Raw genomic sequence first — 14624 nt, forward strand, 5'->3', positions numbered from 1 at the left:
CATGGATTTGTGAAAGGAAATCATGTCTGACAAATCTCATAGAATTTTTTGAGGATGTAACCAGTAGAGTGGATAGGGGAGAACCAGTGGATGTGGTATATTTGGATTTTTAAAAGGCTTTTGACAAGGTCCCACACAGGAGATTAGTGTGCAAACTTAAAGCACACGGTATTGGGGGTAAGGTATTGATGTGGATGGAGAATTGATTAGCAGACAGGAAGCAAAGAGTGGGAATAAACGGGACCTTTTCAGAATGGCAGGCGGTGACTAGTGGGGTACCGCAAGGCTCAGTGCTGGGACCCCAGTTGTTTACAATATATATTAATGACTTGGATGAGGGAATTAAATGCAGCATCTCCAAGTTTGCGGATGACACGAAGCTGGGTGGCAGTGTTAGCTGTGAGGAGGATGCTAAGAGGATGCAGAGTGACTTGGATAGGTTGGGTGAGTGGGCAAATTCATGACAGATGCAATTTAATGTGGATAAATGTGAAGTTATCCACTTTGGTGGCAAAAATAGGAAAACAGATTATTATCTGAATGGTGGCCGATTAGGAAAAGGGGAGGTGCAACGAGACCTGGGTGTCATTATACACCAGTCATTGAAAGTGGGCATGCAGGTACAGCAGGCGGTGAAAAAGGCGAATGGTATGCTGGCAGTTATAGCGAGAGGATTCAAGTACAGGAGCAGGGAGGTACTACTGCAGTTGTACAAGGCCTTGGTGAGACCACACCTGGAGTATTGTGTGCAGTTTTGGTCCCCTAATCTGAGGAAAGACATCTTTGCCATAGAGGGAGTACAAAGAAGGTTCACCAGATTGATTCCTGGGATGGCAGGACTTTCATATGAAGAAAGACTGGATGAACTGGGCTTGTACTCGTTGGAATTTAGAAGATTGAGGGGGGATCTGATTGAAACGTATAAAATCCTAAAGGGATTGGACAGGCTAGATGCAGGAAGATTGTTCCCGACGTTGTGGAAGTCCAGAACAAGGGGTCACAGTTTGAGGATAAAGGGGAAGCCTTTTAGGACCGAGATTAGGAAAAACTTCTTCACACAGAGAGTGGTGAATCTGTGGAATTCTCTGCCACAGGAAACAGTTGAGGCCAGTTCATTGGCTATATTTAAGAGGGAGTTAGATATGGCCCTTGTGGCTGAAGGGATCAGGGGGTATGGAGGGAAGGCTGGGGTGGGGTTCTGAGTTGGATGATCAGCCATGATCATAGTAAATGGCAGTGCAGGCTCGAAGGGCCGAATGGCCTACTCCTGCACCTATTTTCTATGTTTCTATGTTCTGCATTTCATCCCCACCCAAGCATATTAAGGCTACTGATTCCAATAAGCAAGAATTTACAGAGCGGGATAATGGTAACTTTTCCACTAAGGGTCGAATACTGAGGGTCTATAAGGCATTTGGAGTATTGTGAGCAGCTTTGAGCTCCTTATCCAAGAAAGGATGTCCTGGTATGGGAGACAGTCTGGAGGAGGTTCACAAAAATGAAAGGTATGAGCAGTGTTTTATGGCTCTTGGCCTGCACTCACTGGAATTTAGGAGAATGTGGTGGTGGGTGGGGGGTGTGGGATCTCATTGAAACCTATTGAATATTGAATGGGTTAGATAAAGTGGATGTGGAAAGGATGTTTCTAATAGTGGGAGTCTAGGCACAGCCTCAGATGGATGTTCTTTTTGAACAGAGATGAGGAATTCCTTTGGCCAGAGGGTAGGGAATCTGTGGAACTCATTGCCATGGATGGCTGTGGAGACCATGTCATTTGCGCATATTTAAAGAGGATGTTGATTGGTTCTTGTCTAGAATACAGGGAGAAGACAGGAGAATGGGATTGAGATGTGATCAAATGGCAGAGCCGGCTTGATGGGCTGAATGCCGAATTCTGTTTGTATGTTTTATGGTCTTGTATTCTCTTGCTTGAGCTAAGTGTACAGGCAGATGACCACTGACTTTATCTTGGCCAGGCCAGACAATGTTATCAAATTTGACATCAGTGAAGGCACTAATTTGCTCAGCCTTTGGACTGACTTGGTTTTTGAAGTCTGGGTTAGGTGGACATTTATTGCCCATCCCTGGAGGCTCTTGTGAAGGTGCTACTGAGAACACTCAATAGTTACAGTAACATAGCAGTTATAGTACCAGTGAGCCCTGCTTTACAAAGATTAGATTAGTTTAGATTCAACTTTATTGTCATTGTGCTGAGTACAGATACAAAGTCAATGAAATGTATTTAGCATCTGACCAGAAGAGCAAAGAATAGTGTTATTTACAAAATAACTGCGAATAAAAAAAGTGCTACAGCACACAAATATAAAAGTACTGAGACAGTACAATAAGGGTGCAATACTGCTTAGCGCTGTGATGAGAGGTTCAGCAGAGTCACAGCCTCAAGGAAGAAGCTCTTCCTGTGCCTGCTGGTGCGGGAGCGGAGGCTCCTGTAGCACCTACCGGATGGGAGGAGAGTAAAAAGTCCATGGTTAGGGTGAGATGCATCCCTGATAATGCTTTTCGCCCTGCCCAGGCAGCATTTATGGTAGATGTTCTCAATGGGGGGCAATTTTCACCACACGCTGGAGTACTTTGCGGTCCAATACGGGACAATTGCCATACCACACTGAGATGCAGTTAGTGAGTATGCTCTCAATGGTACAGCGGTACAAGTCCATCAGTATCCTGGGACAGAGGTGAGCTTTCTTCATGCTCCGCAGGAAATAAAAGCGCTGTTGTGCCTTTTTGATCGGGGTGGAGTAGTTCAGGGACCAGGTGAAATCCTCGGAAATGTGGATACCAAGAAATTTGAAGCTTGATACACGCTCCACTACAGTTCCGTTGATGTAGATGGGGATGTGAGTGTGACTCCTGGCATGCCTGAAGTCCACAATGATCTCTTTGGTCTTCTGGGTGTAAAGGGCCAGATTGTTGTCGGCACACCACGCGGCCAGGTACTGGACCTCATCCCTGTAGGCCGTCTCGTCATCCCCTCTGATCAGACCAACCACCATGGTGTCGTCTGCAAACTTGATTATGGAGTTAGAACCATGTACAGGAACGCAGTCATTGGTGAAAAGGGAGTACAGAAGAGGGCTCAGCACACAGCCTTGAGGCACGCCGGTGTTCAGGGTGAGAGTGGAGGAGGAGAGGTTGTCTAACTTAACTGATTGGGGTCTGTTAGTCAGAAAGTCCAGGGTCCATTTGCAGAGGGATATGCTGATACCAAGCTGGCAAAGTTTGGTGATCAGCTTGGAGGGGATCACAGTATTGAATGCTGACCTAAAGTCAATGGACAGCATTGTGACGTAAGAGTTGGGGCTGTCCAGGTGGGTCAGGGCAGAGTGAAGTGCCGTGGAGATGGCATCCTCTGTTGACCTGTTGGTGCGATAGGCAAATTGATGGGGGTCCAGGGTAGAGGGCAGACAGGATTTCAGATGTGATAGAACCAGTCTCTTAAAGCACTTTGCAGTGATGGGGGTGGGCGCAACTGGGCGGAAGTCATTCAGGCCCGTGGCATTGGAATGCTTCGGCACTGGCACGATGGTGGCGATCTTGAAGCTTGTGGGGACAACTGCCTGGGCCAGGGACAGATTAAAAATATCCGTGAAGACCCCGGCTAACTGCCCTGCACAGACCCTGAGCACACGGCCAGGTATTCCATCCGGACCAGCTGCCTTCCGTACATTCACCCTGCTCAGGGTGGCGCAAACATCGGAGGTGGAAAATGAGAGAAGTAGTTCACCAGGCGGGAGATATTCCTAGAAGGAGGTACCATTTTGTGATTTTTTTTTTTCATTTGAAATCTCCCCCGTATCCCAAAATGTGAGTTGAAGAACATCCTCCCTCCACCTGCACATGGGTTCTGTAATGGCAAAGTTCTGTAATCCAAGCGGCTGTAATGTGGGCATGCCTGTACAACCAGACAGTATTCAGAGAGACTGCTCCAGATGCTGTGGGTCAGGCGTCACACACGAAGTCCAGACCATTAAAGCAAGACAGTTCATACCTTGAGAAAGGTGGGCTTTTAAACGATCCGGTAGGTTTTAAGATCACTATAATTCGTTTTAGAATTCTGTTAATAAATAAATAAATTGAATTTAGAGCTACCGGGTGTAGTTTGGGATCCTACCTCTAGATCCTAGTCCCTTGTAGTGACTAACCACTCTGTTGCCATGTCAACATACTGCATATATATCTCAGAATAGGAGAAGGCAGATTGACGACCATCTAATTGTTTGGCTCTGTGCCTGTACTTGGAGTTCAGCAGGGTGGCAGGGGTTATGTTTGGGGGATTTCTTATTGAACTTACTGAAAGACCTGGAAAGAGGGGATGTGGAGAGGATGTTTACATTTTTAAGAGAGTATAGGATCAGAGAACACAGTCCTGGAATAGAGAGAAGCCCCATTAGAACAGATAAGGAGGAATTTCCTCAACCAGAATATGAGAATCCAGGGGTTCCAGAATCATGGAGACCAAGTCATTGTGTGTACTTAAGGTAGGGACTGATAGGTTCTTGATTGGTAAAGGTGTTAAAGGTTACAGAGAGAAGCAAGGCGAATAAGGTTGAGAAAGAAAATTGTCTGTAATAATGGCGAGGCAATTCTGGGCCAAGTGGCCTTCATTCTGCTCCTACATCTTGTGATCTTGTTGGCCAGAATTCAGTATCCTCAATTTCTGCTTAATAAATGATGCTTAGCTGATGTGTCTGCTCTGGTCCTACAGTAAGCTGTGTTGGCACAGCACCTTTATGAACTGAAATGTTCCCAACACTTCACAGATGAGATTATTAATAAACTTCTCAAGGCATTTCTAAAGTGAGTTGTTGCTAAGGTAGAGCGTTCCTATGAAACCTTTCATGCCGAAATGGCGTCAAGCAAAGAAACAATTACCATTAATTTATATGGGAAAATTTTTGAGTGTTCCCAGACCCAAAAAATAACCAAACAAATCATACCAAATAACACATAAAACCAAAAATAATAACACTAACATATAGTAAAAGCAGGAATGATATGATAAATACACAGCTTATATAAAGTAGAAATAATGTATGTACAGTATAGTTGGGAAGATGAACCGATTTGTGGGGGAAAAATAAGCACGTACGCACATGCGCACATCACATGCGCATGTCATGCATGCGCACACAGGTGCCCGCGCAAGGCTTCATGGTCATGGTAGTCTTTACTGTCCCGGGATTTGCCTGCTACTTCTGTCCCTTATTTGGGAGTGGAAACGTTGGCAACCCTAACTGTAAAAGACATGCTGAGGTGAGTTTAACCCTACTCGAACAGCCCCCCGGTCGGCTGGTCCGCAGGAATATTGTCAATATTAAACCAGTCTGCGGTGCAAGAAACGTTGGGGACCCCTGGTGTAGAAGATGATAGACCGATTGCTGATAAATGGATTAATTGTTGGATAGAGTGGTCCAGATACCTAATTTCTATGCTGCATGATTGCAAGAAATGGGGAGGAGATGGGCAAATTGAACCAATGGTCAAACGAAGGGTTTGCAAATGGGAGTACTTTTTTAAAAGTAAAATACAACTGTGCGGTTGATTTTAATGACACTGGAATTGCCACATCACAGACTGGGGCTGGTTGACTATTTGATCTGCAGTGGTTTTGCGGCTTCTTACTTGTATGGCATAAAAGCAATGTGGTCTGAGCGAAGAATAAATGTGTTCCAGTACGACGAGGAAAGAAGGGGGCAAACCAGTCAATGCATTTACAGATGGGAAGGATAATTTTTTAATTTTAATTTAGTGATTCACCAGAACCATAGACCCTTCCAGCCACCCAACAAATACATGAGCAGGGAAGTTGTGCTCCAGCTTCAGGAAACGAGCAGTGTGGTAGCATAGCGGTTAGTGTAATGTACTACTGTGTCAGTGACCCGGGTTCAGTTCCAACTGCTGCCTGTAAGGAGTTGTATGCTCCCCAGTAACCATGTCAGTTTCCTGCAGGCATGTTACTTTCCTCCCACATACCAAAGGCCTACAGGTTAGCAGGGTAATTGGTGATGTGGGTGTAATTCTAGTGTAGGGTGTGGAAAATAAACAAGACTTGCATTTACGCAGCAGGCCTCAGGGCATCTCTTTAACACTTTATGATCAGTGAAGTGCTCTGCAAAGTGGAACTGCATTTGTAATAAGGAAAGGGTTAATGCAATGATAGGCTCAACTGAGAGGCGGATCAGTAATAGAAGGCACATGTTTAAGATTACATGTAAAAGAAGAGATGACGGAGGAGGAGAATTAGGCTATAGAGCCTATTGAGTCTGCTCCGCCATTTGAGCATGGCTGATTTCTTACTCCTTAACCCCATTATCCTGCTTTTTCTCTTTGTCCTTTGGTGCCCTTTCCAAACAAGAACCTATCAACCTCCGCTTTAAACATCCCCATTCACTTGGCCACCGCAGGTGTCTCTAGCAATGAATTCCATAAATTCACCATTCTCTGACTAAATAAATTCCTGCTCATCCCTGTTCTAAAGGGGCATCCTTCTGTTCTGAGGCACTGCCTCAGAGTCATTAACTAAACACTGCCCGATAGGAGATGGATTGATCAAAGTTGTTGGGTGCTTGACTGGGAAATGTTTGGAGGGGTGCAGAGCAAAAGCAGATGAGTGGACATGTACAGGAAGCCTTCAAAGAGTCAGCACAGGAACAGGGGACTGAGAGGCCTCCACCTGTGCTGTAGGTTTATAAAAAGAGAGACATTGACTTCATTTTGTGTTGTTTTATGGGATAGTGTGTCATTGCTGTGGCTGCCGTTTGTAGGCCACCTTGAACCAAGGAGCATTTCGTGCACTCAGGCTGGGATAATTGCAAAGTGGCTGATTTCCTTTCTATAAGGCTATTTGTCATCCCCACGTGAGTTTTCGGTGATAGTCTCTGGTGGTTGCAGATTCCTCGTCATTAATGAATTTGCATTCATATCATCATGACCTTCCAAATCAAGTGAATTTAATTGTCTTTGCTGTCTTCAAAGGACTTGAATTTATGCCTTTAGATCATTGATCCAGGTTTGCTACTTTGGTCACTCTGCTACCATCCACAACTTTCCAGAGACGTACCAGGAGGGCTCTTTGGGACCTGCTCCACTAAGATTGGTGGAGTTGTTAACAGTGCGGATGGTGGTCTTAGGTTGCAGGGTGTAATTAAGTGTGGGTGCAGTTGGCTGAGAAAGGGCAGGTGAGGTTAAATGCAGAGAGAATGTGTTTTGTGAGTACTAACAAGGCTAGGACATATACCATGAATGGTCTGGTGCTTGGGTTAAGGAACCAAAGGGCCCTGGTGTGCAAAATCCATAGATCCCTGAAGTTGGCTGTACAGATAGATGGGGTAAGAAGGCATACGTATGTCCTTCATTATTTGGGGAATCAAATACAAGAGCAGGGAGCTTCAGTGAACATTGTTGAGACCTCAGCTGGAGCACAACCTCCATTTCTGGCTACCACAATGTATGAAGATGGATCAACAGGATGTTGCCTGGGATGGATTGCTTAGTTATGAAATGTGGCTGGAGAGACTGGCTTTGTTTACCCTGGAGCTGCGGAGGTTGAAAGAGGACATGATTGAGGTATATAAAATTATAAGCTGGACTGCTGGAAACTTTTCCTTAGAGGTGAATAAAGCCAGAGGATTTGGATTTAGATGAAGTAAGGGAGTATGAGTTTAGAGTGGATTCGAAGTGGACCTTTTTCATGAAGAGAATAGTGAGTACCTGGAATGCACTGCCAGAGAGAGTGGTGGAAGCAGAGTTGCTGACAGCATTAAACAAGTGTCTAAATGAGCACTTGAATCCCAGGCAATGAAGGCTGTAGTGCAAGTGCTGGAAGATGGTGTTAATACAAATGGTTTCTTCTCCTCCCGCCCCCCCCCCCCAATAACTGAATGGCCTGTTTCCATTTTGTATGACTCACTGACTTTCAAAGCACCATTTTTTGCTTCTTAGTGATTAGGGACAGTGGTGTGTTGGTGGGACAAGCACGAGCCCTGTTCAAGATGCTCTTTTCAAGACCAAAAGCCAAGACATTTGGGCTGACACTGTAGTGTAGTGGTTAGTCCACGGACCCCTTGGTTAATTATAGAGACTCATGGCATAATTTGTGAACCCCTGCGTTTGCGTAATGTTATTAAAGTGCAAGCTGTAAGATCGGGGTTCAATTCCCACTGCTGGCTGTAATAGGTTCGTACATTCCCAAACTGACCGCAAGTGTTCTCTTCAGGTGCTCTGGTTTCCTCCCACATTCCAAAATCAATAGTCTTAGTTTTAAAAACGCAAACAACAGGAATTCTGCAGATGCTGGAAATTCAAACAACACATATCAAAGTTGCTGGTGAACGCAGCAGGCCAGGCAGCGTCTCTAGGAAGAGGTGCAGTCGACGTTTCAGGCCGAGACCCTTTGTCAGGACTAACTGAAGGAGGAGTTAGTAAGAGATTTGAAAGTGGGGGGGGGGAGATCCAAAATGATAGGAGAAGACAAAAGGGGGAGGGATGGAGCCAAGAGCTGGACAGGTGATTGGCAAAGGGGATATGAGAGGATCATGGGACAGGAGGACCAGGGAGAAAGACAAGGGGGGTGGGGAACCAGAGGATAGGCAAGGGGTATAGTCAGAGGGACAGAGGGAGAAAAAGGAAGAGTGAGAGAAAGAATGTGTGTATAAAAATAAATAACAGATGGGGTACCAGGGGGAAGTGAGGCATTAGCGGAAGTTAGAGAAGTCAATGTTCATGCCATCAGGTTGGAGGCTACCCAGACGGAATATAAGGTGTTGTTCCTCCAACCTGAGTGTGGCTTCATCTTTACAGTAGAGGAGGCCGTGGATAGACATGTCAGAATGGGAATGGGATGTGGAATTAAAATGTGTGGCCACTGGGAAATCCTGCTTTCTCTGGCGGACAGAGCGTAGGTGTTCAGCAAAGCAGTCTCCCAGTCTGCGTCGGGTCTCGCCAATACATAAAAGGCCACATCGGGAGCACCGGACGCAGTATATCACCCCAGCAGACTCACAGGTGAAGTGTCGCATCTACTCTCAGGATGAGGCTTTTCATTTCAGGACGAGGGAGATGTCCTCCTTTTTTAAAGAAAGGGGCTTCCCTTCCTCCACCATCAACTCTGCTCTCAAACGTATCTCCTCCATTTCACACGCATCTGCTCTCACCCCATCCTCCCACCACCCCACTAGGAATAGGGTTCCCCTGGTCTTCACCTACCACCCTCCCAGCCTCCGGGTCCAACATATTATTCTCCGTAACTTCCGCCACCTCCAACAGGATCCCACCACTAAGCACATCTTTCCCTCCCCCCGCTTCTGCTTTCCGCAGGGATCGTTCCCTAGGCGACTCCCTTGTCCATTCGTTCCCCCCATCCCTCCCCACTGATCTCCCTCCTGGCACTTATCCTTGTAAGCAGAACAAGTACTACACATGCCCTTACACTTCCTTCCTTACCACCATTCAGGGCCCCAGACAGTCCTTCCAGGTGAGGCGACACTTCACCTGTGAGTCGGCTGGGGTGATATACTGTGTCCGGTGCTCCCGATGTGGCCTATATATTGGCGAGACCCGGCGCAGACTGGGAGACCGCTTTGCTGAACACCTACGCTCTATCCGCCAGAGAAAGCAGGATCTCCCAGTGGCCACACATTTTAATTCCACATCCCATTCCCATTCTGATATGTCTACCCACGGCCTCCTCTACTGTAAAGATGAAGCCACACTCAGGTTGGAGGAACAGCACCTTATATTCCATCTGGGTCGCCTCCAACCTGATGGCATGAACATTGACTTCTCTAACTTCTGCTAATGCCCCACCTCCCCCTCGTACCCCATCTGTTATTTATTTTTATACACACATTCTTTCTCTCACTGTCCTTTTTCTCCCTCTGTCCCTCTGACTATACCCCTTGCCTATCCTCTGGTTTTCTCCCCCGCCCCTTGTGTTTCTCCCTGGGCCTCCTGTCCCATGATCCTCTCATATCCCCTTTGCCAATCACCTGTCCAGCTCTTGGCTCCATCCCTCCCCCTCCTGTCTTCTCCTATCATTTCGGATCTCCCCCTCCCCCTCCCACTTTCAAATCTCTTACTCACTCTTCCTTCAGTTAGTCCTGACGAAGGGTCTTGGCCTGAAACGTCGACTGTACCTCTTCCTAGAGATGCTGCCTGGCCTGCTGCGTTCACCAGCAACTTTGATGTGTGTTGCTTGAGTCTTAGTTTTCGTAAGCTGTGTTGGTGCCAGTGACACCTGCGGGCTGCCTTCCTGATTTTATTTAATACAAATGACGCATTTCACTAAGTTTTGATGTAGATATCACAAATAAAGCTAATCTTAGAAGTATTGGGCCGTGGCACTTGGAAACACTGGAAAAAATTTCTTGACATTTATGTGATAAACTGAAAATTCCAGGGAATTTTCAGTGTGCATCTGAGGGCTAGTGTTCTCACGTATGCTCTCGTAATGTGCATCCAATCTATGATTAAGAATGATTGTACAAGATTAGCAAAACACTGAATGGATTTGGCATCCACCACTGTCTGTTAACAGAATTTCATATCTGCTAGTTCAACCTTTGTCATGGCAGCATTGCTTTGTTAGGCTTGTGAAAGGGTTAGTGTACTGTCCGAACAAGATACACAGGAGCTGACTGAGTGGGTGCGGATGTTTGGGTGGATAACCGAGAGAGTCGCAAGCTGGTATTTAATAAAGGAATTTTGTATTGGATGATGAATACTGGGGAAATGAGTCAGGAGTTTAAGTAACACAAACAGCAAGTCTGTACCAGACACTTAAGTTGTTTGATATCGGAGTTCTGATGTTAAAAGTTTTCCACCCTGAAATGTCTCCATGCCACATACCTTCAATTAGTGTAGACTCTGTATGTAGACCTCTGGCTGGGTTTTGTGTTGGTAATGGCGGTTATTACTGCCAGTATTCTGCGAAGTGGTGGTACTCTGCAATCACTGCCAAATGCGTTTATGAAATTGCTTCATGTTAATTGGGAATGGACCTGTGCTTGATTGCTGCTTGGTACCAGATCTACTGGTGAGGTAGTACAGCACACTAAGAGAAATGAGATTTGTCCTGACGAATGGTCTCAGCCCAGAATGTTGGCACTTTATTCCCCTCCATAGATGATGCCTGACCTGTGGAGTTACTCCTGAATTTTGTGTGTGTTCCTCTGGATTTCCAGCACCTGCAGAATCTCTTGTGTTTGCAAGATTTATTTTGAGTGTCCCATGCATTGCACCCTTGAAGTACTTCTGGACTGGCATTTATCTTCTGCTTATTTCACCATCAAGTGGTCTTGATGACGCGTGTCAGTGGACTGACCCCAGTGGACATGTACTGTCTCTCGAGTGCACTCTGCTCTGGATGTGAGTTCTGCAGCACATAACCTGCATCATGCCAGCTCTTTGACAACCAGTCTCATTCCCCCAACAGGCAAACAACCTCTTGTTTTAAAACACTCATTTTACCAAATACAGTAAAAAAATTAAGGATCAACTTTATTTTTACTTTATTTAGAGATACAGCACGGAACAGAACCTTCTGGCCCAATGAGCTACGCCGCCCAGCAGCCTGCCTATTTAACCCTCGCCTAATCACAGGACAAATTTTACTAACTGATTAACCTACTAACAGATATGTTTCTGGACTGTGGGAGGAAACCGGAGCACCTGGAGGAATTGCATGCGCTCACAAACTTTGTAACAGAGGATACCAGAATTGAACTCCAGTGCCTTGAACTGTAATAGCATCACGCTAACCACTACCCTACTGTGGCGCCTCAGATAAAAGATATCATCTGCCATCTATATTGTCATGTATTAGGGATTGGATGTGCTGTACTGTGTTGGTCAGAGAGCAATATGCAACAGAAAGCAACAACATTCAACAATTATAAAGAATAATGTCAAAAATAAAGTTAGAGGTTAAATTGCAGTTGTGGAATACACAAAACACAATATCAGCATGACTCCCATAAAAGAATTGACTGTTCAGAAATCCCAGTATTTTGACATCTTGCTCTCTGGGTGATGTTTCTGGCTCTCTTGTTGTTGTTTTATTCTCACTCACTGCGTTCCCTTAAAAATTTATTACACTGCCATGGAATGTCTTAAACAGAGAGTGAATTAGATGTGTGTTAGTGCATCTATCCAAATAATATCCTGGAAAACCTGCCGGTGCGGTGTCAAGGTTCCGATAGGGCCAGAGTTTCTTTGTAACTGTTTCGTAAATAATTCCTGGGCTTTTGCCAGGAGTGTTTAACCAAAGCGATATACTGTACAGATATTTGCCCTTTGATCACACTGTTCTTTTCCACCAGAGGCTCTTGCTTTATTATTCACTTCTGATTTAATTTGCAAACTAAATTGATTTTGTTCACTGCCGCTGGGCCCTGGAATACTGTTCCCCCACTGCTACTCACCAACCCTGGGTCTCTCGGGCTACTCCTATGTTTCTATGTTACTCTATCATTTCAGTGCCTCCATCTACCTCCCACCCTACCATCCATGAACACCCCAACTTCTCCCCCCCCCACCGATGCCACAAATTTTCTCCTCCCCCCCGACCACCCCCATCCCAGCTCTAATGCCTGCCATGTCTTCACTATTCCCTCTGACTTTCCCTCCTCTGAGGCAGAACATGCTGTACTCAGCAAGTGCCCCACTTTTGACCCCCTTCACCCACACTGTGAGTTCTGTGCCTTCCACAACACCAAGCTCTTCTATTGCCAATCCCAATACTTTGGCAAGAATTCCCCACCCTGCACTGATGATCCTTTCTCCTATCTCTAACCCTCCTCCTCTTGGAAACTCTGCTCTGGTTTTCTGCCAGCTGGATCTTTGGCATCACTAGTTGCAGATGAGACATCAACCGTCTTGACTTTAGAATTCCTCTCTCCTCTTGGAAACTTTCCCCCTTGAATGCCGTGCTCTCCACTCTTTCTGCACCAATCTCAACCTCCTCATCAAACCTGCAAATAAAGTGGGTGCTATTGTAGTCTGATGTACTGACTTTTACCTTGCTGAGGTGAGGTGACAACTCTCAGGCTTCACCTTTTACTTTCCCCTTGAGAAAGGACCCACTCAGAATCATCAGGACATTGTCTGCAGCACCATCACCAACTTCATCCGGAGATCTCCCATTCACTGCCACCAACCCTCTCCCTGCACTGCTTGTTTCTACATCCTGCCCAAGATACAGAAACCTCAGCCTCTGAGTAAGCCTGTTGTTTCTAACTGGTCCTCCTCTACTGCGCTTGTGTCTGTGTATCTCCGCTCTGTTTTAGTCCCCTTGGTTTAGTCCCTTCCCACCTACATCCGTGAACACTTCACATCCTCTTGATCTCTTCAAAAATGTTCACTTCCATGGCCCTAATCGTCTCATTTTCACCATGAACATAGAGTCTTCTATACCCCCCACCCCCCAAGCGACACTTTTAAGCTCTCTGTTTCTTTCTTGACAACAGACCCGACCAGTTCCCCTCCATCACCACCTATCACCATGTTCCTCCGTCTGACAGAACTGGTCCTCACACGCAACAATTTCTCTTTAGGCTTCTCTCACTTTCTCCAAACTCAAGGTGTGGCCATGGATATTTGCATGTGTCCCAGCTATGCCTGCCTTTTCATTGGCTACGTGGAACGGACCATGTAATTCCCCGATAATGCTCCCCCACACTTTCCTCAGTGCATTGACAATTCCACCCATGCTGAGTTCTTCAGTTTTGTCAACTTTGCCTCCAACTTCCACCCTGCCTTTAAATTTACTTGGTCCATGTCTGACACCTCTCTCCCATTTCTCGACCTCTCTGTCTCCATCACTGGAGACAAACCGTCAACTGACATCTTTTATAAATCTACAAACTCCCATGGCTATTTTGACAATACCTCTTCCCACACTGTCTCCTGTAAAAACGGCGTTTCCTTTTCTCATTTCCTTTGTCTCCACTGCAAGAATTCCCAGGATGAGACTTTCCTTTGCAGGACATCAGAGATGAACGGGGTTTCCCTTGGATGCTGCCATTGCCCACATTGCCTCTGTTTCCCGGACATCCACACCCACCCCATCTTCCCACCTCCTTAACAGGAATGGAGATTATCCTGTCCTTGCCTAGCAGTTCATGAGCCTCTTCATCCAGCAAATCATTTTCTACAACTTCCACTGTCTTCAATGGGACACTACCACAGACACATCTTTACCTCCACATTCCATAGGCATCGCTTCCTCTGCTTTCCACAGGCGTCACTCCATCTGTGATTCCCTTGCCTATTCGTCCCTCTCTGCTAATCTCCCTCTCGGCACTTATCTCTGCAAGAAGTGCTACACCTGCCTATTCACCTCCTTCCTCACTTCAATTCAGTCCTGCCAGGTGAGGCAATAGTTCACCTGTGATTCGGTTGCGGTTGTCTGCTGTATCCACTTCCTCCATATTGGTGATACCGACGTAGATTCGGGGACTGATTTGGTGAACACCTTCTTTCCATCCGCAAAAAGTGGGATTTTCCAGTGGTCAACCATTTTAATTTCAATTCCAATTCCCATTCCCATTCCGATGTGTTGGTACATGTCCTGCACTTCTGCCATGATGAAGCCGTGCTCAGGTTGG

At 46.0% G+C, this 14624-nt stretch overlaps 1 protein-coding gene across 5 annotated transcripts in view; it reads left to right on the forward strand.

Annotated features, from left to right (window-relative positions):
• LOC134346636 (large proline-rich protein BAG6-like) overlaps positions 1-14624 on the forward strand; it is a 137363-nt gene that overhangs the window by 59046 nt on the left and 63693 nt on the right. The gene's annotated exons all lie outside the window — the stretch shown is intronic.

The sequence above is a fragment of the Mobula hypostoma genome, chromosome 5, assembly GCF_963921235.1.
Source record: "Mobula hypostoma chromosome 5, sMobHyp1.1, whole genome shotgun sequence".
Classification (NCBI taxonomy): Eukaryota; Metazoa; Chordata; class Chondrichthyes; order Myliobatiformes; family Myliobatidae; genus Mobula; species Mobula hypostoma.